The sequence below is a fragment of the Heterocephalus glaber genome, unplaced genomic scaffold, assembly GCF_053883595.1.
Source record: "Heterocephalus glaber isolate CG9 unplaced genomic scaffold, H.glaber_assembly_v1.0 deba00001461, whole genome shotgun sequence".
NCBI lineage: Eukaryota > Metazoa > Chordata > Mammalia > Rodentia > Bathyergidae > Heterocephalus > Heterocephalus glaber.
The window spans coordinates 19,290,502-19,318,500 of record NW_028258308.1 but is presented as its reverse complement, the minus strand read 5'-3'; the positions used below and the strand labels follow the sequence as shown (position 1 = coordinate 19,318,500).

General features: G+C 35.9%; 1 protein-coding gene and 1 long non-coding RNA gene across 31 annotated transcripts in view; one reads left to right on the top strand and one right to left on the bottom strand.

Moving 5' to 3' along the window:
* LOC110350797 (uncharacterized) overlaps positions 1-879 on the bottom strand; it is a 28,337-nt gene extending 27,458 nt beyond the window's left edge. Inside the window, exon 1 of the long non-coding RNA XR_002397674.2 lies at positions 701-879. This is a non-coding gene — a long non-coding RNA (uncharacterized LOC110350797). The remainder of the gene's footprint in view (positions 1-700) is intronic.
* Sorbs2 (sorbin and SH3 domain containing 2) overlaps positions 1-27,999 on the top strand; it is a 392,887-nt gene that overhangs the window by 155,018 nt on the left and 209,870 nt on the right. For 3 of the 30 annotated variants that reach the window (XM_021265040.2, XM_013075172.3, XM_013075170.3), the window contains exon 1: positions 6,056-6,662. The exons of 1 other annotated variant lie outside the window; for it this stretch is intronic. The gene's annotated coding sequence lies outside the window, so the exon portion shown is untranslated. Of the gene's footprint in view, positions 1-6,053; positions 6,663-27,999 lie in introns of those variants that run through there. 26 more of the 30 variants (XM_087217112.1, XM_013075171.3, XM_021265051.2 and 23 more) reach the window with 20 other exon arrangements.

Sequence of the window (27,999 nt, the reverse complement as noted above, 5' to 3'; positions counted from 1 at the left end):
GAGATGATTTTTTCTCATGTGCTACCGAAAATGGAAAAATAATGAGTATGTTTGCAATTACTGAATTTAAAACTTTTTCTTATGTTATCTTATTTCCAAGGTATGAAAATAAATGCAGCAAGCTGACTCACAGGACTTAGACTTTGCTCATGTTGTCCTTGATTTGTGAACCCTCTTCCACATCTCTGTCTCAGGAAGTCCCCTGTATCCTTCAAGATCAAGCTCAGGTGCCAGCTCTTAAAGGAACTTTTTAAATCCACTCTCATGCATATAGCAGAGTTGGTGGTGAAATACTGTTTCATCCTGATTTAAACTCACTAGGGGTGTTTCTGAAGCTAGTCTGCTTCCTCTGCTGCAGTAAATCCCACCAAAAGGAATATCTTTTCCAGTTACCAGTTCAAGGAAACTACTTTTCAAAGTGCAGGAATTTCATTCTGACTTGGATAAACTTAGTAAAAAAGTTAGCTTTCTAGCACAGAGTTCCAACCTGATAAAATGGAGCTCCACCCAATATTCTGCAGAAGTGCATAATTTATTTTTCCCAGTTGCAATGCTGTAACTGGTAGACCTTTAACTAAGTATCCACTACTTCCAGAGTGGTCTGGGGCTTTTTGTTTTAACTGTTTTTCTTATTTGTTATCAGACTACTGGATTCTAAAATGTGTACAGTATTGGATATTTTACATAGAGAGATACATACTTTTTTGTTGCTTGAATGTCACTGAGCATTCATTTGTATCAATAGTGCTTCTGAAGGGCAAAAGGTGGTGCCGCTGATTTTCATTTCTCTGGGATTTGTGCATCAGGTTGCTGAGAGCTTTGGCATTTGCCTCTTTAGTGTTTACAAATGTTGCCAAGTTTCACTCTGTACCTCACAGATTGTCTCCCTGGTTCAGGTGAAACCAGCAACATTTGTTTTAAAATACTTCTTGCCAGGCTTTGTTTGCCAAGGCTGATGTGTTTCATTGCTAATTCAATCATGCTATGACAGCAGAGCATGGAGCTTTTTCTGTGTGGTTGAGCATTGTGGCACAATGCCTGCAAGTACCTGGCTGTCAGTGTTTCCATAGGACACAAAGTGGAAAAGGTCACAGGAGATACACCTTCCTGAGAACAAAGTGTGGCCCCTCACAAGAAAGGGACAGCGCCCAGCTTCTTCTCTGGTCGCTCTGCGAACCTCTTATTACAAAGCGTAAGCAATCGTATCCCTGGAGAGCAAGGGCAGTCTTCACTATATTCTTGCTGAATATCACACAAACCTGGAGTGCTTTCCCTTATTGGGGTAGCAACAGGTACTTGTTTGGGGTTAGTTTTCAGGGCTGGAAGTGAGTAGGTAGATGGATGGTTTCATTGTGGGTTAGTTTTCGTTGTTGTTACTGAATAACCACCATCTCCCCCCATAGTACTGACATTCTAATGTATATTTTAAGCATAAGAAATTCTTTAAGCTACTGCAATCATACTTACTTGCAAACCCAAAGCTTGATATAACTGGCATATTTAAAACAATGGTGTTATTATTGGCCAGGAAAGAGCAGGTTGTCCAGATTTAGGTCCGACTAAACCTCTTGCTACTTTTTCTTTCTTTCTCTTAACCTAGAGGGAATATAGACCTTCTAGGCCCGGTGTTCTGGTAACTACTGATGGAATTTTCTATTATGGTACATATATGATAGTTTTGTGGTAATAGGTTTTACCTTACATCCAGTTTTAAAAAAAATTTCCTGTGTCTGACATGTACATTCTTATCATTTTTCCCTCTGGTAAGTTTTCTTCTGTAATCATTTTCTCATTTTTAATGCATTCAATAAGTAGGCTTCGTGAGGACTTCACTATACCAGTTTTGTTTTGGTTTCAGTTTCCTCAGATGTAGCAAGGTTATTCTGAATACTAATCAGTATCAGACTTCTTCAGAGGATATAAGGGCATGTTCCTAATAGCTTGTGGGCCAGTCTCCTTCCTACCATATAGTTCTTGGGGGAAGGAACCTTAACAATAATCCAATTTGCTGTACTCAGATACTTCAACTATTTTTCTAACCCTGTCCATGGTTGTTCTCACACTTCATTCCTGTCATCTTCACCCTAGCAGCACATTGTTTGTACCATTGTGAAAATAAATGTGTAGGAGTTTGAAAAAATCTTTGGGACACCGTTTTATTTGTTGTTTGCAAGTAGAAAATTCAATCTAAACTTTATAAAAGTCTGTGCTACCCCATTAAACCATGCTCAAATTTTATTCTCTAAGTCTTACAATGGGTTTCTTTGCTGTACCAGAGCTCAGGCCCCTTGGTAGGTGCCAGCTATAGAGGCTCTAGGGAAAAGTGTAACTGAAGAACACATTGATTTAAGCAAAGATGAGCTTGTTGAATTTTTACAGCAACAAAGAAACCAGATTAGAAGGACTTCTACATGGGAACCAGAGGATACATGGCTTAGGGTCAGGATAGAGGAAGGCAGTAAATGTAGGGAAATAGCAAATCCTTTTCAAGAAAATACAAAATGTTTCCAGCACTCTCTACCAAAACAGTCTCTTAACAACAATAATAAAAACCCTCTTAGTTACTCCGTGGTTTATCCATTTCTTTACTTTTGACTTAAACAGTTTTTCCCTTATCAAGGAATTTTAACCCTAAATCTATATATACTTAACACTGTATTTTATTCTCATTTGAGAAAATTATCTTGAAACAAGAAAATTCAAACTTACAGAAAAGTGGAAATAGTAAAATGAACTATCCTTCACCTAAGATTCACCAGGTGTGTTAGCACTTTGCACATTTGTACTTGCCTTAGAGAGATAGACAGTAACTATAGATAGATTTATATGTGGATTGTATAATTTAACTCTTAAAATAGTAGATTGAGATAGGTCGATATTCTATTATTAGACTTTGAAATTCTAAACAAATAGTCTTTTCTTTGAAAATCATATTATGATGTGATAGTATATGCTTCCATACTGAAAATAATTTTCATCTGGAGATATTTTTACTCCCATTTGCACTTTTATTTCAAAAACAAAAACAATAATTGTGAACTTTAGGGCTCCCTTTATATATCAATGAATACTTTATTAACTTTGAATCATGAAACAAATTTAATTTTAATATTTAAATATTTATAAAATTTGAAAATAAACTTTTTATGATCATTTTGTTTGAAAGTCCACACTAAGTCAATACCCCAATACAGAATAAAGAGGCAACTCAAAAGATCATGAAAAAAAGGAGATATTCAATTTTGTCAGTAATTAGAAAATTGCAAATTAAAACTACAATAAGCTATTACTTTGCAGGTATTATATTGGGAAAAAACTAGATGATGCTGATGTCCCTGCCATAACTAATTTACCTAAGGCACAGGGCTGTACAAGTATAAAGCTGTGGGGGACTCATGAAGTATCTCATCTGACTCAGAAAGAAGAGCTGGACAAATCATACTTATCTCTTGGGGACTTGTATTGACAACAAACATTTCAAAAGAAGAATAGACATCAGACTTTGGATCGAGCTGAGCTGGAGAGCTGGTGGGACGCTGGTGGGACTCTGATGGATCATAGCAGACAGAGATATGAGAGCAAGGCAGGCCTTCAGGTAGGTGAATAGCAAAGAGCACTGAAGGAACAGAGCAGTACACAGTCAGCCCTCTGCATTCATGAAGTCAACCAACCATGGATTGAAAAGATTCAAAAACAAAAATGATGCCTGCACTGAATATGTACAGACTTTTTTCTTGTCATATTTCCTGAATAATGTAGTTTAAAAACCACTTACATAACATTTATATTGCATAACATTCATGTTGCACTTACATAATATTTACATTGAAAGCAATCCAGAGATAAAGTGTATGGGGTAGGTACACAGGTTATGTGCAGGTGCTACCCCACTGGATGCAAAGGACTTGGAAGAGGGTGAGTTGAGGGTATTGTGGATCCAGTAGATACAAGATAAGGAAGAACACTTTTGGAATTTCAAAGGAAAATGACTTTCAAACATTCTAGCCAAATAATCAAGCATGTGGGTAGAATAAAGATATTTTCAGAAATGCAATGTAAAAAAAACCACCCTCAAATAAAAATGACCTTAGAATGTTTCCTGATATCTCTTTGTAATGTGTCAATTTTGATTTTAAAAAATCACTTAAGTTTTTCTGAGATGATAAGAACTCAACAAATGTGTGACATGGAAAAAATGTGTTAAAACACAGACTTCACACTATTCAGTTATGCAGTACCTTTTTATACAGTGTTGTAGGTCCTCATTAACAATCTATTGAGAAAATCTGGCATCATGACCCAATCCTATCTTCCCACCTACTTTGGAGGCTGCAGCTAAAGGACCTCTTGAGTCCAGGAGTTGAAGACCAGCCTGGATGACATAGTGAAACCCCATCTCAAAAAAATGTGTTGAGAAGTTAGACTATACCAAGTATGGAAGATAAATAAGGTATGAACCAGACTGACTTTGCAGCAGGTAACAGAGCAGTCTGGGGTTCAACTATTAAAGGAAAATTGCTAATAAGTCAACAGGGCATGACAAGTCCTGTAAAGGTAAGGACAGATCCCAGGCACAGTGGAAGCACAGAGGTGGCCACTGCAAACCTAGGATTGTCACTAGTGAGGTGGTCTGATTGAGCCAGGTGTGGAAAGATAAAGTAAGAGGCAGCTTTGAATGGAGGTAAAAGGTTCTGAGTGGGGCCAATGGAGCACCTTTCAGGGAGCAGAAACATCTGCAAGTCAAGGAATCACGAGATAGTATGTAATTCCAGAGTGCAACATGAGAAGTGAAGGGTAGGCTATGAGGCTGAAGGTGAAGGTAGGGGCACATTCAGGAGTGGCAAGGCAATAAGTTACAAGGAGTAACTTCTGTGAGAAAAGCCAAGAGGCTTCAGACAACAGGAAGTGCTGAGGACTCTAGCAAGCAGGTGCAGCCCCTGTTCTTCAGTGGACAGTGTATTCCTAAGCTGGTTCAGACCTGACAGGCCTGAACTGAACAAGCATGGATGAGACATGAGATCTCCAAATCTGCATGTGCAGGATTCCTATGCACGCTAAAGTTGAGGAATGACTTCTGACAAAATACTTACAAAATATAAATCAATGACTTCCAGAAAAGAAACACCTATATTTACAAGTCAAAGTGTTAACATACTACTGCAAACAGATTGCTAGAAACAAAAATAAATGGAAATATATATCAAAGAGAATATGAATAGTGACAGTATTTAAATACAAAAAATAAAAGGCTGGAGTTTTGCAAAAGGTTTAAATTGTTAACAGCATTAATCATGGGAGATTCCCTGAGGAGGTGAAATTTTAAAGAAGGGTGGAATGTGACCCATCTTACTGAAAAACTAAAACTATTTCTGCCCTGGAGGTAATGTAATTTGTAAAGTCAAAGGATTTTTCATTTGGTTTGGTTTTTTTAAAAAGACTTTTAAGTTACAAATAAATTATAATTGAGTTGAAAATCATTTCCTGTAGGAGAAACAGTAGAAAAAATTTTAAATTCTACTTTAGACTGTGTAATATATTAAAATAATTAGCTAAATATAATCCATAAATAAATGGATATTTCAAAATCTTACTGAAATACCCTATCTGATTCAGTTATTATTTTGACCATATATAAAAATTCATAGGGCTTTATTTTATTTAAATGATGACAAGATTATCATATAAAAGCACAATTGCCCCCATATGCCAGTCTCCTTTCCACTCATTCTATAACTGGAAGGTAGAACCTGTTCTGACAATGGTTCCAATTATTGTCTCTCCAGTGATTTGCATATTATTAACCTGGATAGATACAAACATGGCTTCACTTCCTCTATTTCACATGTAGCTAATCGGTTCATACAACAAAAGTTCCTGAGCAAAGCCAAATAAATTAGAGCACTTGTACTATTGGTGAAATATTTGGAAAGATAACAAAAGCTACCCTCCTCAAAAAATGATGAGTTTGATGAAAAGAAATTAACAAGCTGAGTCTCTCATCGCACATGATCAGCCATGCTTGCTGTCTCAGTCTGTCTGTTGGTGTTGCTATAGCTACGAAAAGCCAGTGGAACCCAATGAGCTGTCTGCAGCAGTGCCGAGAGAACCAGCCATTTTACTTATGGAAAACAGTGTGGCATATTCTGCTGAGCTTTACCCTGGAAGAAGCATTTTTAAAGAATTTATTTAGAGAGGAGAGAAGCAACGGGTATGTTAGTGTACAATTATTACAGCCACACATGCCTGCAAGCTGCTCTTTCCACAAGCTGTTGACTGCTACTGCTTGCAATTAGCTGATTGGAAAAAGTGGAATGCAGAGTGATAATGCTGCATATCTGCTATCAGGAGCAGAAAAAGATTTTGTCTTGGGAAGGCAAGCCTTTCCTCCAGTATTATCTCAGCAGCTCCCTATTTGCTTATCCTGATCCCAAAGGAGGGTGTGATCCCTCTGCTAACACTGGTCTTGTGCGTGGCTGTCGCACATGAGCAGCAGGTTTGAGAAAGCAGGTGTGTGCTCGAGTGGGCACTGGACTGTAACGCAGGCGGACGCTCTCGGGTTTACCTGCTTCCTGTTAACAGATTATTGGCTCAGAGAGCATCTGCTTCCACACTGAGGCCGAGGCTGAGAAGGGGCTTCCCTGCATCCCACTTGACGGTCAGAGGTAAGCTTTTTTCCCTTTTGAAGGCACAGCATAAATGTAAGTTGGAGCGAAGCCTAACTGAAAGATTGCATTGTTTGTGATCTGAATTTACGGAGGAAAAATACATAACATATGCACGGGGATAAACACACACACATTTCCACAAAATAGGGTCCGAGACAGAGTTGTTTCTGTGAATTCAGGTTCTAGATAGTATGTGATTTAAAAAATTACAGATATGCCTTGGGATTTTAAATAACTATTATTTTAACAAACTGTGATGGCTTGTCCTTGTGGAGAGTCTTCATTAGCCAACTACCTTTCTCTCCTACAAACAATGGATTCTTTTATGACCTGCACTTTGACACATGTTAAGAGAACTACAGGGAAAACTAGCCGCATTTAAATTGTGTGGCATTTATTTTGAAGCCTTGTGAATGATTTAACTCTTAATGCACCCATGTATATACCTTTAAATTAAAGAACTCCCATTCCACATGCAGGTCACAATAGCCGGTGGATTTTGTTCTTGCTTATTCTGGACTGAGCGTCTCAGCGTGCTGTTTGATTTAGTCCAAGGTAGCTGTGGAGCAAACAGTGTAGGTATTGGAAGCTGCTCACACCTCCTTTCTGAGCAGGCTTCATGCATGCCAGACTAGCCAGAGCACAACACCCCCATTGTGCTCCCCAGTCTCAGAATCAATCGAGGGAAAGAAAAGCAGTAAAGTCTCCACATTGAGCTCAAGCACAGAATAGTATGTGGCGGTTAAACTTCTTTTATTGCGATTTTTCTCACAAGCAGATAAGTTTTAGAGAAGAGTGAAACCAAAAACACCACACACCCATACAAACATAGAACAATAATTGCAGCGGATGTTTGCTGTCGGTTGCTCTGTGATAATAGCAAAGGCTTTGATTTGCACTGGCAATTGCCCCTTAGTGAGCATTTCTTGGATTTATAGTCTCTTAGGAACAAAGCTGTTTCTGTTGATTGAAATTGGTCAGTCAAATCAAAATTTCTGGTAAGGAAATGACCAAAGTAATGATTAAATTCTGTTTCGGCAACATTTCAGCTTTACCTAAGTCATTTATATTGTTGGTCTACCAGAAATCTCAGATCATTTCAAATGCTACTGAAAATATTTAACATAAAATATTTGGTTTAAAACTTTGAATAAAACCTCCATTTGTTAAAGATAGAATTTATCATAAATTTTTAAATAAATAACCAAAATTTACCTAAAAGAAATGTTATTTGCTACTTTTACTTCCCTTTGCCAAATATGGATGGTATAAGGAGTCTCATTATTTTAAGTATAACATTTTTATTGATACATCTAAGCATGAAACACCTGTTTCACAGGTATAACAATGTTAACATACACTCAGATAAGAGAATTATGAGGCATAAGGAGAATTTTTTTCAAAACTTTTGTTCCAAATGATATTCAAAATATAAAGAGGTAGAGTTAAGAATTCTCAAGGTAGGAAATCATGTATAAATGTTTAATAAGAACAAATAGGAATGTGACTGTGTGCATGGGGCTGTATGGAATGAAATGGCATGGGGGTGGCATTGTTCCTTACATTTAACTTTTGAAGCAAAACTAAATGAACAGAATTAGCTTTGAGTCAAAATCTATGAATAAAAACATCAACCAGGTAAATGATTCTATTAGACCAGGATGAGTGTAGAAAAAGACGCCAATTTCACTCCCTTTGCATTGCCAAAAGAATTCTTAGAATTAACAGTGTGGAAAAAAAAATGAGTTCATATTAATTTTTATTGGGGGAACTTTAAGAAGAACAGGGTGTGGAAATCCCCAAGGCATTTCTGACTTATGTACCCTGTCATTCTTGTGACAGCCCCATGTGGGACCAGAGCCTGAGCTCACAAGAAGACAGACATTCAAACTTTATGCCTATATGTTGGGAAGGTTTTAAGGTGATAGCTATGAATAATGAACTTTCTAAGTCAAAATATGTGCACATATTGACACAGTAATTCATTCAATAATTTTGAGATCAAATTCAAAGACATGATCTTCATCTTTCAAGATTATTTTCTGTCTATTTTTAGTTCCTTATTTTCACCACTTTCCAACTCTCTCACTGGCAAAATCAAATGTTTTCCAATTTTCAAAACATATTCTACCAAAGGTTTGCACATGCAATATTCCATGTATAAAGACTTTTCCTTTAATTCTTCCCCCTGTAATATCAGCTGCCTTTCATGAATCCTTCAAAATTCACTAAGGATGTCTCTTGATTGCTCCTTGCAACCTTCAGCTATGTATGAGTCTTACTTAGGTCTGTGGAGCTGTCTATGCATTTGTCTCTGCTATAGGCTTCCAGAATTTCACTGACCTCTAATTCTAAAATACTTTGTCCAGCATCTAGAACTCGACATTCAGACACTGTACTGGTAAGCTTGGGCTTCTCTATTTCTTTTTTAGTTACTGTAAATATAGACTTAACCTAGAAACTGAAGTCGTAACACTGCATTTTATCAGAGAAACTCAAAAGCTCTAGAAAAACAACAATGAGGCTTTAACTTCTCCAATATGAGAGTGTACCTTTAGGATCACAATATCTTGCAGGCTACAAACGTTGTACAACAGAACAGAATTTTCTGAAGGTTAATAACATAGAAATTTTAAACAAAGCAACTTGAAAAGTTTTAATATAGAAATATTCTTTTCTATCTAAAGCTCTTATAAAATTTTCTGGGAAAAGCAAGTGTAGTAAATATTCCTATTTGGAATTTACTCTAAATCAGATTATTTACAATTAATGCTGATTTGATGATTAGTAGCTGATTATAATGTAAGATATTTGTGGAACTGTTTTTCACTGTGAAGCCAGAAAAAAGGAAAAGTCATGAACTAGAAAGGGACCAAATAACTAAAATAAAGTCTACAATAGCAGAACAGGTGAGAGAAAGAACATTTTCTTTGGATAAAGATACAGTTTTGATTATAAAGACTTCATATTCTGTTTTCTATTTTAAATAGATTATTATTTTTAAATAAGCAGAATGTTAATAACCTTTAAATGTTAGAATTGTCACAATTCTGTCATCAAGAATAAGAATAAAAATAAATAATAAATATGTCATTCCTGGTCTCTAATATGTCCCTGTTGAAAGCAAAAATTATAATTAGTTTTATATAAATTTTTCTACATAGAGTAACAGACAAGGAAGTTTAAAAGATCCAAATGTTTGGAATTAAAGAGCAAAATATTTAGAAAATTACTTAAATTCACATTTCTATACATTTTCCCATTATATTCCAGCATTGAGTTTTTTAATAAAAGTAAAATAAATAGCAGTTCTCAATTATTATGCTGTCCATTAAAGGTTTATTGTGGCTATCTTCCAGTTGATTTTATTGCATATACGCTTTTAATGTATACATGCTAGATAAGAGCTACAATTGAAATTGAAAATTGAAATTGATCTTAAAGATTAATCATGTTTAATAAATTATTTTATATCTATAGTAATTAGACTATAGGAAACATGATTCCATAATATATCTGTATCATTTGCAATATTTTATATTTTAAGCTATAACATTTTGAAATTCAGTTATACATAACTATATTTGACAATGTAACAAAATTAGTTGTACTTGCATTTTATATTGGAGTGTGTAATATGTGATTGTTTTAAATAATTTCCTAAAAGTTTCTCAAAGAAAAGATTTAATTATAGATATGTTAGCTAAGTTCTAAACTATCACTATCAAAAATTGCATTGAGGTTTTCCAAATATCTTTACATGATTATTGAAAAAGTTAAGGCATGTGTTTCGCTATAAGAAAACACTTTTGTAACTACAGAGTTCTAAATATTGGCAAATGACTCTTCCTAGCTTAAGCTCATTAAGATGATATTAGCTGACTAAAATCCAGGGAACCAGCTAAGGCAGACGTATATTTTGGGATTTATGAGCATTACTGCAGAATGCTCTATACTCTGCAGAATCCAGTCTTCAGAACACAGATGTATTAGTTGACTCATTCTGAATTTGGGCCATACAGGCAGTGCTTTTTCTCTTCCCTATACAGATCAGATATACATAATTCCAGCATTAATACTACACTTTACATAGCATTATTTGAACAAGAACAACACTCCTCCATACTTTATATATTTCCACTTTACACTATTAAAACCAAAAGTTTAGGAACTCTGCACTTGGATTTTAAAAGTGAGCTCCCTTTTGTAGTTTATCATACCTCCTCACCTAATCATTTCAGTTCTGTGCACTAAAGTTAATAAGGGAAATGAGATTAGATAACAATAACTCCAGCTATTCTTGTGCTGTATCATCTGATGAAGTTTCAGCACATTCTAAAACAAGTCCACTTACTCTGTCAGAAATATTAGTGGTCTAGAGTAACGACTATGTGTTTTATTCCATGGAAATAAGCTTTTAAAAGAACTTGCCTCTCAATTTCTAGATCTGGAAATTTAGAGAGCATAGCGATACTAGTGGTTAAGTTGAAAACTTTATAAACACTTAGTTGTTCTGCTACAGTATGAATAGTGTTTGTTGATGGGTTGTTTGATGTTCCTAGAGCACCAACTTAAACAGTTTAGGTGGAAGAAGTTTAGAAGAGTGGTAAGTGGCAAAAAGGTAAAACATGCAGGCTGCTTGGCAGAATGAAAGTTACAGGGACAACTCAACCAGTGTTAGAATGGCCTCTGAGACACTGCAGGTATTCAGCAACCAGGTCAACCTATTAAATAGTCAACATTTGCTGCATAATGACTCATAGTAATCAGATCATTGCCTGATGCTGTACTATGCTAACACATGATTAAAAGTTCTGTTTGTTTCTAGGAAAAAGGACGATTTAAATTTTTTTCTAAAATCAAAAAAAAATGGAAACAGAAAGATTAGAAAATGCTATTATTTTTTAAAGCAAAATATAATCATTCTGAGGAGCACTATATTTCAACAATTACTTAAACAGGAGTATTATCAGAAGCTTGAATAAAGCTCAAATGCATCTTCTCCTCCTGTCATGAGAAATTCAGACAACAACAAAAAGATTTCTTAACTTTCTTAAAGCCTCTGCTGTCGCATTCATCAAGAAATATGATCAACACTCAATAGTTAAATTTTTTCTTTGTAAAACAAGTATAAGAGATATACTTGTTTTATATAAAAATATAAACACAGTCACAAAATTTAAGATCTTTAAGGCTTTTTTAATATAGTTAAACATAGAGTTCAAGAAAGAAAATAGAATCAATCCAGGGAGATCTTTCCAAGTGAAAAAACCAAAAGAGCTGGAAGACATGATCCATCAAAATACCTGCTTCTTAGCAAATTCAAGAAAATGAAAACCTGGATGAGTAGCATTCAAAAAACTACCAAAAAAAAAGATTATTCAGAAATATTCAGTTTGTTCAATTAGAGTTTACGCTGTGCTAGCCACTATCCTAAAAGCTTTATATATGTTAACTTTTAAAGAAGGAACTGAGAAATCATAAAACTTATGAATGTAATGCCAAATACAAAAAAATACAGGCTTTTAAAAGATCTGTTTATTTGAATGATTCAGGAATATTTTCTTTGGTCTTAAATTATTTCCTAATGAAGGATGCAAATGTCACATTTAGTTGCTTCTGCTCAGATAGTCTGACACTACTTTGCTCATTACATTTTTATATCATTTCAGTTAAGTTCTCTGTATGTATCTAAACTTTTCATGTGGAAGTGAATTCCATGAGAGAGCAATGGTGTTTATTAATTTTTTACTGCCTCATTTTGCCATGTGTCTACCCAAAAATAAATGAAAGATGGATAGATGATTATACTAAGTAGGTTATTATATATCAAATGTCAACAAATAAAATTTATATGAAGTAATAGATAGCTAATCAAAATATAAATTGTCTATAACTCCATGTAGCTTTCATCATGAGAAAATTAATTTGGTCTGTATCTGCAGGTGGGACTTTTGTTTGTTTGGAGTTGGCATGCTTTTTATGTAAAACCCTACACTAATTGTCTAAGCAATTCTGTTAAGTTTTTGAGACATCCTCAACAGAGGAAATTGTGATCCAACACAAATTTACTTAGCTTAGTCAAACCATTACAGAATTTTTCCCCAGATTTAAATCTCAGCAACTCAACTCCAGTTAGTTCTATCTCACAACTAAGAAAACAATAAAAATGTGGGGGCAGTAGAGTTATCTCCTTTACCAAAAAGAAAAAGACCATTATTTATCACTTAAAAATATACATGCTTTGGGAAAAGGGTTTTCTCAGGTCAGTAACTCAGATGACTGATAATATATCTTGGATTCTTTGACATTGGGTTTCCTTAGAACTATAACTTTTTATATGTATGTGGTCTGAAATCTAATTACATCACTGCCTTCCTTGCTACTAGATTTAATTTTATAAGACTAAGATAATGACTTTTCCCCTTAAATTAAAAAAAAATTCCTTCTGAAGTGAACAAAATATTTTGACTACATATTAAATTAATTTTTAGATTTATTGGCAAAAGAGAGGAATTGCCATCACCTTTATTTAGTAAAAACAAATGATAAAGCTTAGTTTAGTTTGAAAATCACCTCACTGAAGTCTCAAATGTTCTCAAATGTTCTTTCAGTGCTTCACTGTGCCTGTTATCTGGCAAATAATTTGATTTGATATGTATATATGTATTATTACATAATACACAAATAATCAAATAATCATTTTGAACTCTAAACTTTTGCTTCCTTTTGAATGAATTAGGAAAGCATGCCCTCAAAACTCTGATTCCCATTGCAGATAGGTAAGTTAATTGGATATCTTATAGACAGTTAGACACAGCCAGTCCATGAGAAACCAACATGGAGGGCAGTCAAGGAGCCAACATGGAGGACAGTGAAGACACATTCACTGAAGGCCAGCATTGTAAAAGGAGAGAAACTACCATAGCCAAGAAGGATGAATAGCAGTGATTGATATTCTAAGCAGGTATCAATCACCTGGGTGGGGGGCCAAGGTCTTAACCCAGCCTCTCTAGGAAATATCCCTGACCCACCCTTCCTGAAAATCCTTATATGCTTGCTATGTCACTTGGTCCCCCATTTGACCTCCATTTAATCAATATTACCTGGGTCACTGCATTTGTAATCTTATTGGCTGGTTACGGTTTTGTCCCACCTCATGCCCACCTTGTAAATTTCCATTGGGTCTTATAGTTTTGTCCCACTTTGTACCTGCCTCACCACATGGCTTTGCTATATAAAACATCTTTGAAAAGTGGGGTGGGCGGACAACCCACTTTCTGGTCCCCTTCTGTCTCTCTTAGGCAGAAGCTATCTTTCTCTCAATAAATTTTTCCTACTCTTAAAAAAAATGCTGATTCCTCTCTTTTGGCTCTGATTTAATTTTATATCTGCCAAGAACTAAAGGATTATTATCATAAAATTATGTTTCCTGGGGAATGTTTCACTCTTAAACTGCTTCATTCCCAAACTCCTCATTCATTTTATTGTGTTCCACTTCTAGCCTAACCTGTGAGGAGAGATACTGGATCTCCATGTTATAAACAAGCCCTGAAAGGAAGAGAGAGCAGGGCCTTAATGACTAGGACCTGGAAGGAATTTGTCCCTCAAAGTATTTGTTATCATTGGGGTCACTCAACCAAAGGAACTTTTAAGTTCAGTAGGAATTAGGAAGGTTGCTAGTTTGAAATTCAGATGTTTCAATTTCCTACCAAAACTAAAGCATTTTCAAGAAATCTACACCTGCTTTAGCAAAGGTTTTTCAGACAAAGAAAGAGTACTTTATGTAGCCAATTAAACAGAATGGCTCCTTGTTTATTGACACTGAGAAATGGCACTTCCCAATGCTCACATTATTGATTGGTCAGTGCATTCTCTAGGGAAATAAAACCAGAATTTCATCTGGCAAATATAATGCCAGGTGGCAAATCATTTTAAGACCATCATCAAACTGTATTTTCTCAAAAAACATATCAAAGGGCTGGGGGTTTGGCTCAGTGGTTCTGCAGCCTGCCTTGCAAGCGCAGGGTCCTGAGTTTGATTCCTGGTACCAAAAAAACCATATCAACATGAATTCATAACTGCTAGTGGACCAGAATGTCTAGAGAGACACATTATGATTGATGGGCTTGGCCATACAACCACAAATTTTTTAGCTCTTCTTTTCTAGACTTTTGAAGATGATGTTCCCATTGTTGGTACATTAGTTGGTCACTCCTTTCTAATTTTATCTGGTATTGAAATGAAGGCCTTAATAAAAATTAGAAATGTATAAAGTATGAGAAAGATTTCAAGTTCTGGGTACAATTTAAGGAGAGCTCTAGTTCAAGTGTAGATATTGAAGTCATAATTATATATTAAAATGATCTTTGATATCATTCATTTATTCACTTATTACATACCCACCTACTGTGTGTTTAGAGATTAGAAAACAGGAGCCGGGGATTTAGCTCAGAGGCACCATGCCTGCCTCACAAGCGCAAGGCCCTGAGTTCGATCCCTAGTACCACATAGAAAGAGAGAGAGAGAGAGAGAGAGAGAGAGAGAGAGAGAGAGAGAGAGAGAGAGAGAGAGAGAGAGAGAAAGGAAAGAAAGAAAGAAAGAAAGAAAGAAAGAAAGAAAGAAAGAAAGAAAGAAAGAAAGAAAGAAAGAAAGAAAGAAAGAAAACAACCCAGGGTGCTACTAAAATAGCTCATAGCTTAGTGAAAGAAACAAGACAAGAGGGCTGGGGATTTAGCTCAGTGGTCCCACCACCTGCCTCTCAAGCTAAGGACCCGACCCGAGTTTGATCCCTGGTACCAAAAAAAAAAAAAAAAAGAAACAAGACAAGAATGCTAATTGCTATAATTGAAGATAGAAGATGATATGAAATGAATGCATTTATTTAGTCCTTCACTTACACAGTGTAGAAACTTTATCTCAAGAGATAAAGCTCTAGATGATGAGAATTAATTGCTCAGAGAAGGGAGGTGTCTTAGATGGCTAGGGAAGATGACTTAGAGAAGTGGTAATAACAGCACAAACCCTGTAGGGTTGCTGTGCCAATTAGACAATTTACATTAATGCCCTGAGGGAACACTATGTAAGGGTTAGCTATGTAAAGCAATTCTTGACTCTTCAAAGCTTGTTTTTCCAACAATTACCAAAATCCCCACTTATTCAAGGTCCAATTTAAATACCATTTAAGTATACTCTTTTTTTTTTTGGTACCAGGGATGAACTCGGGACCTTGCACTTTCGAGGCTGCAGAATCACTGGGCTAAATCCCCGGCCCTTAAGTGTACTCTTGATAAGGCTGTGAATTGATATAACCATTATGGAAAACTTTATAAAATTCCTCCAAAAATTAAAAACATAACTAAGATATCATCTTGCAATTGTATTTCTGGAATATATCCAAAGTGGGGGAAAAGGTGTGGAAGCTTCCTAAGTGTCCATCAATGGACGGGATTTTAAAAAATTCTGCACACACACACACACACACACACACACACACAGAATCCTCTTCAGAGTTCAAGAAAAAGAAGAAGATTCAGTCATTTGAAACAGTATGATGAAACTTAAGGACATCATACTAAATGAAATAAGCCAAATAGAGAAAGACAGTTATTGTGGGATCTAAAATTGCTGAACTCATGAAAACAGAATTAAAATGATAGTTGTTAGGGACTGGGGAATAAGGAGAGCGATCCCTGGGACCTTTGGGCACTGCAGTGAATTGAGTAGCTGTGGTCAAATATTCAGAGCTAGGAAAAGGAGGCTGAGGAATTTCCCAGGAGACAGCCCTGTCACTCTGAGGTACGAGGTAAGGTCCAGTAATGCCTGTAAAGTGGAGTAGGGGTGGGGAGCCATAGACAGCAGTGGCCTGTCTGTAGTAGTGAATCATCAGGGGGCATTAAAGATGGAATAAAACATGGGTATTTCCAGGCTCAGTCTCATTCATTGGAAAGGCTGTCACAGCAGGGAGCTAGTCATTGGAAACATGGATTTTGGACTCATGCGAAATTGGAAGTTCTGGTTTCAAAACTTGGTTGCCAGGAAGCAGACCAAACTACAAAATACCCTGAGCCTATTTTCCTTTTCCAAATAAGCATAACCAAGGAACTGAGCATTTAAAATATTTATATTATATGTTGTTGATACAGTGTCTGACATAAAGCTGAGTACCATAAATGTCACCTGTTACTGGTGTTAACTGTTTGTGAAGTTTTATAGGACAATCTCTTTCCAATGCCTGTGTTTAGGTACTCATCTCTGAGTCCTTTAAAACCTTGTGGAGCCTTGCATGTATGTAATGTGAGGAAACACTTCTGCCCTTCATCGGTGAGGTCCTGGGTAACACTACACTGTGAAGGTGGAGTCTCACAGACCTCAGAGTGACTCTATAATGTTCATCCAACAGTCCATCAATCAGGGATACTAAAAATAGATATTCATTTGTGACCAGGTGATTGGGGAGATAGTGATGTTATCAACCAAAATGGGAATGGAAGGGAGCTTTTGTGCTTTGTTTCCATTAGAGGAGAAAGGCTATATATAAATGAAAATACCTCATAAGCAATCAGAAATACTTTTCCAGATATCAAGAAGGAGCACAACAAATTCTGGAAGAAATAAGGACCTCAGATATAGCCTAACTGAAGTTAGATATGGGCTAATGTTTGTCTGCAGTTTAGGAATGTGTATATAGTATGTCAATGAAAATCATTTTTTTCTCGGAGAGTATGTTTAATCAACAAAAAACTATGATGATATCTTTTTTTACTCTGCTGAAAAGGATTCACATATTGAGGGTTTTAAAAGCTATTTAACAAGTATGCTAAGTATATTTTAATTAAATGTTTAAGCTACCTCCAAGTTTTTTTTCTATTCGCCACACACAAATTTTGAAAACAAACTTTTTACTTGTTGTTTTAAAAAGGATATGGACTTGACTGATCTGAATGAAGTTATTGTAAAGAAATAATGCAGTTTAAGAAAAAACAGTATATTAGGTAAATTTTAGGAATGCACAGAGTTCAATGTTGAGCAAAAGTTTTTTATTGAAGTTAAAAGTATTACAAGTTTAGTTTTTCTGGGAAAATAAAAAGGATTAAATGATAAAACTCTTAAAGAGTTTTGTGAGGATTAAATGGGTTATGTATTTTAACTGTGTAGAACAGGGACTTGAATGTAGAAGATGCTTAAAACATGTTAGCAAATATTATTGTCATTCTTATTATAGACATGAGTTCATTTGGAAGGCAAGTGCTGTGCACCTCTGAGTCTCCTGACTGTGTGAGGTAGGTGATGCCCAGCTGTAGTCGTTGCTCTTGGGTTTACACCCATTGGGGACGAGGCACAGGAAGCTAATAAGCACACAGTATCACAAGCCCAACACAGAGGTGAGCAGGCACTTGGAGGGAAAGCACAGAATTGAGTGTGGCTGATCCTGCCTGGACCACTTCAGACATGTGTAAGGGAAAGGGTTTCAATGGAGAGAATCCTGTGTGCAGGTGGGCAGGGCAGGAAAGAACATGGGAGATTGGCTGGTGAGGCAGAGATGCAGAAATTATGTGTATGTGTGTGTATATATATATATATATTTTTTTTTTTTCTTTTTTGGTACCGGGGATCAAACTCGGGTCCTTGCGCTTGCGGGGGGTAGGCGGGGGAACCACTGAGCTAACTCCATGGCCCAGGAATAATATTGAGAACCTAGCTTGGTGTGTTGTGGGGGGTGAATATGAGGCCTTTTTTTGCAGTCACACTAAGTTGGAAATTATTCCCAGCTCTGCAATTGCTAAGTTTGTCATAGGGGCAACAAGGTCCCTGGGCTTCTCTAAAGCTCTACTTGCTCCTCACATGAAAACACCTATCCCTACTTTTAGATAATAGCACTGACCTCTGAGGATCATCATTAGGATTAAATGACATTCTTGTAAAATGACTGGACATCAGACACAGAATGAATGCTAGCCACATGTATTTTTATCACCAGCATCAGAATCATCATGCTAAGCAATATGAAATAATTTTCTAGAAAAAAAGACCTACTAAGAACTCAGTCACTCATCCCAGTGCATCTAACACAGTGACTGCCAAACAGTCTTAGCAATGGGCAATTGTTTTAGCAACAGGCAATTCTAATTCGATATGATATTGCATTAAATGTTCTAGAAATCACGTTAAGTATAAATAAATAGATGACATAAATTTTATAACCTATTTTGCCTAACAGATCCAAAATGTTATGATTTTAACAACAAATTAGTATAAGAAGTGATAACTTAATTCTTTTTCATAAGTAGTATATATTTTTCTTTTTTGTGTCTAGTGTGAATTAAACATGGACAGCCCATCTGACTCAAGCCTGGCACCATTCAATGGCTCAGGGGCCACATTCATTTGCCCAGTGGCTGCCATATTGGACAGCATAGCTTGCATCTTCAGAGCCAGGGCAGATGTGTACTTGAGAGTTACCAGAATCAAAGTCTTCTCTGAAAGTATAGATTGAACAAAACATGAGGGAGGAGTGAAGAGAATAAAAAGAGCTTGTCTTAGTGACAGAGGAGAGGGAAGAATAGCTGACACTAGCCCTGGGCTCAGTCTTCTCTTTTAAGAATATGTGAGACTGGAATGTCAGAAATTTACAAAGACTTTGTTTATCTGTGTTGAAGTTTTATCCAACTATAGGTTCTTCTATATGCCTTGCATGGCCTAGGGCAAGATGAAAATGCTCTTTATTCAAATATTATGATTAATTATATGGAAATGATGACAGCAGAATATTAAACTGAGTACCTGGTCCTGTAGGACCAGGTACAGATGCTCAGGTTGCATGCTCAGGCAGTCAATCTCACACACATCATTTACACTTCTATGCATTATATATGGATACTCTTGCATTTTGAGAATGAAAAAAATATGATTTAATGAAATGATGAGCAATTTTTAACTTCTGTGAGGTATTGCTCCTTTGGAAGCAATGAGTGGTGCGGCCATTCTTTCTGGCTGAAGGAGAAAACAACTTCTCCCCAGGCTGAAGCACTTAGGATTTGCAAGTCTTGATCCCTCCAGGCCAGAACACCATCATCCAACCTTTGCAGCATGTCAAGGGTCCCAGTGGAGGTACCAAAATCTGGTAGAAAGTCTGGCAGCTCTTCATTACCATTCTACTTTTAGAAACTCCTCTACCCTAAAACTTGTCATGATAAGAGAGCATGGAAGTCTGCACATTGGAACTTCTCAGAGGTCTGGATACTACACTTGACCTTAGCTGAAAAGCCGAGAAGCGATATTCCTCAGAGGTCTGGGGAAAAGAGCGCTGGGAGAAGGGAACACAATCTGGAATACTCTGACATCAGAGAATGGCTAGTGAGTTTAGAATGTACTGTTCCTCTGAAGTTCTTATGCCAGGCCAATGCTTGGATTTGGATTTTTGTATTTCTGGCTTTTTGTGAATGGAACAACCCCTACCTTAAACGTGTAGATTTAATGATGAATTTCAGACTTCCTCTGAAGTATAATATATATGAAAATAGGAGCCAACCTTAGTGGTATATGCTTGTAATCTTAGCACTCTGGGAGGCTGAGCCAGGGGGACTATAAATGCAAAAGCCCTGGGTTCAATCCCTAGTACTGCCAAAAAGAAAAAAGAAAAAGGAAACAAAACAAAACAGCTGCCTCATTGTGCAGGAGCAAGCACCACTCTCTGAGCCATTCACAAACATTAGGATGCCCTCCTCTGCCCCTATTCTTTTCCTTCCTTCCCCTCTGTCTCTCCACTCTCCTTCCCTTGCCCTTTCCCCAGCCTACTACCATTTCCTCAGGTGGTTATTTTAAATCCAAACCATAGTTGGAAGAGCCATTTATTGTACTTAGTAAATCTGTGTTATTAAAGTCAGTAAATAACAGTATGTTTTTCTTCCAAAAAAGAAAGTATAATTTTTGGGGTTTTTTTTTTTTTTTTGGTACCGAGGACTGAACTCGGGTCCTTGCGCTTGCGCGGCAGGCGGCAGAACCACTGAGCTAAATGTCTTGATATCCGAAAACTGATTTTCCTTTTGTATGTGCCTTGTCAAGGGCAAATTTCCTCCAATTCTGCATTCAGAGGTCTTGAATTTTCTGAGGAAAGAAGGAACAGGCGAAGCAGGAATCTCCAGAACTGTAGTCTAAAGGGCAGGCATGGACTTGACCTCCACAGCCTTGTCTTTCAACCAAGGTTTGTGTAGGGAAGAAAGTATTTCTTTCCTCACACACTGCTCTGTTCCAAGACTAGGCCCCAATAACAAAAGATAGATTAACAAGAAAAAAGCATACAAATTTATTTAATATAATAAGTTTTACATGCCACAGAACACTTGCAAAAAAAAAAAAAAGAGTGAAATTCCTGCTGCTGCTATTTTCTCAAATACCAAGTGTTCAATATTTTGAGATAGTATGTCTTGAAACCTATCATTTGGTAATTGAAAAATAGGGACATCGTGCTAGATCAAAGGGCCATTAGTTCTATTATATGAAACAATTTATATACAAAGTACACACAACAGTTTCTTGATAAATGATAACTATGTCTTCAATAAAAGTATACTCTGAAATGGAAGTGGAATGGGGATCTCCCAGAGGTTTTGACAAAATAAAGCTTAACTGGGCCCAGAGCAAAAACAAAAAATACACAAAATAAATGAACATACATTTCTGTGAGAGAAATCGATAAAAATATGCTTATTTTAAAACTCACCACGCTTTTAATGATCACCTTGTTCTTAAATTGTTATAGTCTAACTTGAAACTCTAAGAAACTTCTACAAGTGTATAAGAACACATTTCTATATCTTATTCCCAAATGAATTATATTGCAGTAAGGCCAACTAATCTTTTGATATAAAAGCTAAATTAGGGCTGGGAATTTAGCTCAGTGGTTCTGGCGCCTGCCTCAGAAGCGCAAGGTCCGGAGTTCAATCCCTAGTACCAAAAAAAAAAAAAAACTAAATTAGGATAGAATGCAGTAGACCACTATTTCTAAAGATTCTAATTCCAAAGAATTAGAATCAACTATGCTAGTTGAGACTATAATCCTGCAGTCCTGAATATCTTGCTTAAAAATGCATATGATTTTTTACTAATTGATTTACCTGTTTAATTATGTTTTTCTTGGGCAGATCTACAATTAGTCTTCATGTCATATAGTATTGGAGCTTTGTGGTCTGCAGGGTTAGTTAAGAATGTAAAATAATGCAAGTATTCTTATAAATAATGATAATAGCTACCATTCATTGAATGCATACTGTGTCAGGCAGCATGCCAAATTCCTCAAATACCTCTCATTGACTGTTCACAAAAACACTCTGATGAGGGTATTATTCTCATTTTACAGAAGAGGAAACAGCCTCAGAGAAGTTGAACAACTCGCACAGGGTCACACATGTGAGGAAAGTAGGATTCAGACTTAATGTTGGCCACATTCCAAATTCTGTGCTCTCAACATTTTTCTAAACTGCCTCTTTGTGGGAACTATAGGTCAGCCAAAAGAAAATGTTGTAATTCTCATTTTATCATTCCCTCTGTAGTTTTGCTTGTGATCTATGGAAACATTTATTTATAAGCAAACATCAAATTTCTTTATTCTCAAAGAACAGAAATAACATAAAAATAAAAAGAGGAAAAAATAAAATCCAGGGTGTTAATAATTAATTTTTGTAGTGTGATAGTGATGTGGATGGTTTTTCTTTTAATTTCTTTGATTGTGCATATTTTCTAAATCCACTAAAGTTACAAAATTTCAAAATGAGCCGATGCATCTAGAGGGGAATCAAAGGAAATTTATGCGGCTTTAATTATGTTTAAACATTTGATTATGATTTTACAAGACTAACCAATAGAAAAGAACTGTAAGTTCTCTGAGTAAAAAGTATTTTATCAATTCCCTTTTACTCTTGAAATTTGCATCTACTTTAATTAGGGAGATTATTTAGAAGGTGTACCATTGGAAAACTGATCACTGCTAACTTAATAGTCTGTGTTCAATGTCAGTAAGCCTATTTACTGGCAGTGATGGTTTTACCTCTAGATTAAGAACAATTAGCTCTACTTTGGAACCAAATACAGTTCAACTAGAGTTCAAAAGAATCAACAACTTTGTGACTATGCACATATTGAACAATTTCCCTTTGTTGATTACAGCATGCTGATCTAAAGAAGAAAATGATAAGTTGGGGAGTATGTGTTTTGGGGGGAAATAACCTACCTTTCTTCATATTTTTGAGAGTATCTAGGTTGATAAATAATAAATATCAGCACTAACTTCTACGATAAATTCCATTTCACAGGTAAGTCCTAACAAGCTAGGTAAAAGAGTTCATCCAACCAAGATATTTAAAGTAGGAAAAGGTGGTAGGGATGTAGTCAGTGGTAGAAAGTGTGTTTAGCACACACGAGGTTCTAGGTTCCATCCTCACTACCTAAAATTAGTTGTTCTTACACAGTTGATGAATTTACATATACCATTAGAAGACAATACAGTGTAGTAGAAGTGTGCTCATTCTAATTCAAACAGATGTAACTCTTTTTTTTTTTTTTTTTTTTTTTTTTTCCGTACCGGGGATTGAACTCAGGTGCTTTTGCTTGTGAGGCAGGCAGTGAAACCACTGAGCTAAATCCCTAGCCCTTAGATGTAACTCTTAAATTGGAAGACTTAAGTTATTGGAAGTTAAGTTACTGGAAATTTGCATACTTTGCTCATTAAAAAAAAGCCATTTAAATAAACATCATCACAATTTTATGCTCCTAAAAGTACACTGATATATTTTATTGCTTCATTCTGATAATCACAGTCTTTAGTTTAGTGTTCAAATATTTTAGCAGACAGACATTATGATATAGAGTGTTCATAATCAAGTACCCAAATCAGCCCTTGTTTTCATTTGTGTGGTAGGAAAGAGGAAGCCAATTTCAATCAGTCCTTACTTACAAATGTGGCTCATTCCAGGAAAAAGTGAGCCAGAGTTTTGAGTTGTGCCCCAAATTAAAAACCATTGGTTACGTTATAAACACATTTTAGTCTTTGGGAAATGAGAGGTATTTTTTATCAGCCCAAAGGATTACTGTATGATTAAGAATGTTAACATTTTAACATTAAAATGTTGAAGTTTCATTTATGTGGAGAGGCTGTTTACTCATATAAATGTGACTGTCTATACAAAAAAAAATGGAATGAAATATGAGTCCATAAATTTCCTGCCTCTTTTTATGTAAAAACAATTCCAATTTTAGTATCACCCAGATACTCAGATGTCTTGTAATAATCCCTGAATTTTATGATCTTTATTCATTAGGGGATGCTGTTAGAATACCTCTAACAAACGAAATGACAAAGATACATTTATTCTACTTGTAGAGCCACAGTGGTTATCTTGTGAGAACTGGGAAAGTTTTAGTTATAATGTGTCTTTGTGTGTGAGGGTGGACATGAATCAGTATGCATTAATAGACTGCTTTATTTACTTCATTGTTTTTATGTTTTACATTGTACACTTGCTAATTTCTCTCAGGACACAGTTAATATAACCACTGAAGCAGTAAGTGGAGATAAGTGTGTAATCAGAAACAGAGCTCCCCATCTCCTAGTGCCTTGAAAGCTGTGAAATTAAAAATGTTTCCTCAGGCTAGAAATTAGTACATTTGTAAGTCTTTTAAGTAGGGTAAATACATTGTTTCTCCACAAAACAGAAATGGCAAACACACCCTATGGTGGAACTGCTCACTTTGACGTGGAAGCAGCACCAAAGTTTTATGTGTTTAGAGCATAGGAGGAAACCTCAGGGTCAAAACTAATCCCTAAATTTACTAAGAAAGGCAGTGAGAATATGGTAAAGAGGCATGAACAGGAGCAAAGTTATATAACAATTCGTCACTATGTTCATTTTCATGAACTTTAAATATATAAAACACAGAGTGGTTTTGTTTTGTTTTTGGTACTGGGGATTGAACCCAGGGGCTCATGCATGCTAGGCAAACACTTTACCATTAAGCTACATCTCCAGCCTTTTCCTTTAAATTTTAACTTGAGACATCTCACCACATTGCCTAGGCTAGCCTCAAACTTGGACTACCCTGCCTCAACCTCTCAAGTGGCTGAAATTATAGGCATGGCCATCACATCTGCCTAAATGAAGAATCTAATAAAATATTGCAACAACAGTCAAGACAATGTAAGAACTATGATTTCCATCTTGAATAATTCCATTGTAAGAAATAAATATGTTCTAAAAGTCAAATACAGATATCTTCTTTTAAAGATAAAAATAGAAGATTCAAAATAAGCTGGGCTTGATGGCACACACCTATAATTCCAGCACCCTTGGATGCTGAGGTAGGAAGATAAAAAGTTGAAGATCAGCTGAGCAATTTAGTGACTTAGCAAGAGTCTGTCTCAAAATTAAAAAAAAAAATTAAAAAGGCTGGGTATGTAGCTTAGTGTAAAGGCCCTGGGTTTAATCTCTAGCATCACCACCAGGAAAAAGGATATGAAATAAAGTTGACTTTATTTGATAAGACTATATAATCTTTTATGTAATATATTTGTTTGTAAATATATTACATATTATATTTAATAAGTAATTAATATGATGTTATATGGAATAATATATACATTATCATTATAAATGTAATTTCTAATTTACTGAATATTATGCTTTAATAAATAATGAAAATATCATGGCTTTCTTTTTAATAACTTCTGCTTGGAACCTGAAGGTTCTGAGTATCTTTAGTTATTTCAATTCTGGATAAAATAAGCTGAGAGGAAGGAGATTGAGGAGTTCTCTACAGGGTGGGTTCGAATTGAAAGGAAGGCAGTCTCATTTCCTATGAATAATAAAAGTATCTATTAGTCATCTCAAAGCAACACAAAAAAGTAGTTTTCAAAAATAGAACTTGGGCTGATTTTTGAAGATTAAAACAAAAGCATTACGTTAATTGAAAGAGTAAACACATCACAACAAAGATAACCTAACCTGGTCTTGATCAATGAGTCAAATAATTGAGAATAATTGAGGCCCACAGTGGGAAAGTGTTCTGCAACCCAGGGATCATGTATGCAATAGCTCCTCTTCTTAAGTTTATAGGTCGTGGTGTTGGTTACTACTTGAAATTTCCAGTACCTTTGTGGTCAGCCAAAATAGAACATGGTGCACAATTCCAATTTGGAGCCTCAAAGGTGTGTTCAGATGTGTGCAAGTCTTTTAAAAGAGGCCAAGTGGATAGATCTTAATCAGTAACATGAACACAGAGTTCACGTTACAGAGTGTAGAGACGCTGCTGCTCACAGCTCTGGACTGGCACAAGTGATGGGCACCATTCACTAACACCTTTCCATTTCCTCCTTCTCTTACCAACATAGTACATGCAAGTCCAAGGGCAACCTGAATTTAGTACTCTTTATCTGTCTTTGCAGGGAGTATTCATTACAGAGTATAACTGCAAAATTTAACAAACAAGCATATACCAGTAGAATGCTATAAAATGAATTTGGCTACAAATTTCTCCTTTTTTCAGAAGTTTGACCAAGCAAGACTTTCATTAGAACTATCCCTCAGGGAAAAAAAAAAAAAGAACTATCCCTCAGAATTATCTCATTTCTTGAATCATTTCTCTAATTATCATACTTGGTGTTATTCCCCTTTCATAATTGATTGAGTCTGAGATCATCTTACTCCACTGGAGTGTCTGGTTATGCCTTAACTATAATGTGGGCCTAATTTTGAATGATGTCTCAAATTTCATCTTTCTCTTTAGGAAACAGTCTATTAATTTGTTTCCCAGCTAAATCCAACTCTCATCTGTTGTGTGTGTCTATTTTCTTTTCTCTATATAAAAACCTCCTTTTGTTGCTTCATTGACGCTATCACCTGATACTTAAATGAGCCAACTATTGTGAGTAGCCAGTTCATCAGGGTTTGAATAGCAAGTCTCTGTTAAGGCTGCTTCCAAGCAAAAGAAAGCAGCAGTTGGCATGAGAACAAACCTGGTGCTTATGGTACAGATTGACAGACAGGATTCCATTGGAATTCTTATCCCATCTCAGATCAGGAATTTGCTATTGATGGCATTTATGACCTTTCACCCCACTGGAACAATGTTGCTTAGACCATTGTCCTGGCAATAGCCTTCCTATAAAATCATCCTTCCTACTTCAATTTCCAACATGTGAAGATGTGACTAGGCAGGTTTTGTAATATCCCTTTCAGCTATGGTTCAAAGTCAGGTGAAAAATAAGAAATGTGGGAAACTAAAATTGATCCTGAAGATCTTCAGACTGCCACATTCAAGAAATACTGTAGACAGGGATCTGGAGTAGGAACAATAAGTGAAGCCTGCCCATCCAGAATCTGATGTCACTGAAACTGGACGTGAAACTTTCAAGTCCCCAAGATGAAAACATGGACCCATAGTAGGGAAGACAAAAAGGGGAAAAAGGGTAGAGAGAAATTACATGATCTGAGTTTTATTTAAAAACTCCTCTGAATTTAAAAAGAAATCATACAGAGCTCACAGAAATTATTCTCATTACTATCTTTCTACAAAGAAAGAAAATATAAGTGGCATACAGAAATAGTCTCATTCAAAGATGCTCCTTATAATCCCCTCAGGTATTGTAATAATCTATGTGACAACCCTTCTCTGAGATTTACAGTGTGTCTCTTCTCTCTAAATACTTTTTTGTGAGGAAAACATTATCTTTTATTTACTCTTTACTCAAATCTATCCTCCAATATATCGGTTCAATTTGTCAGTATCAGTATGTCTTAGCTATTTTCATTTGTCAAGTCTTGTATTTATTATTGTTCTTGTTTTAGTTTTCCATTCAGTGTATCCTTTTACCTGATTATATACTCACTGATTTTATATTCAATACAGTCTAGCAACCCGGTACAGTACTAGAATCTGATTATAGTTAAGTTTTTAAAGGGAGTTCTGTCTTCAAGGAGGCTACAGTGTAGGGAAAAAGGCAAGTAAACAGCTTCAATGGAACATAGTGAACCTCACTTCTCCAACATGTACTTGACAGTGACTGATTTTCAACCAAGGCTTCATTTAATCTCCTCAAAAAGCTCCTAGTATGGGTAGATGAAGCTGTCTAAATTTTATTGATAAGGAAATTAAAGCACAAACAGATTAAGCAGTTTTCCCAGAATGACACGGTTTGTCTTCCAGGAAACTAAACCTGGAGGTCAGCTTGGCCTGATTCCAAAGCCTCCAGTCCTCTGTCTTCCAATATAAAAATCACTGTGACAGATGGACACTTACATTTCAGCCATCAGCAATTAGTGTGTATTTATTTATAACAAGATGG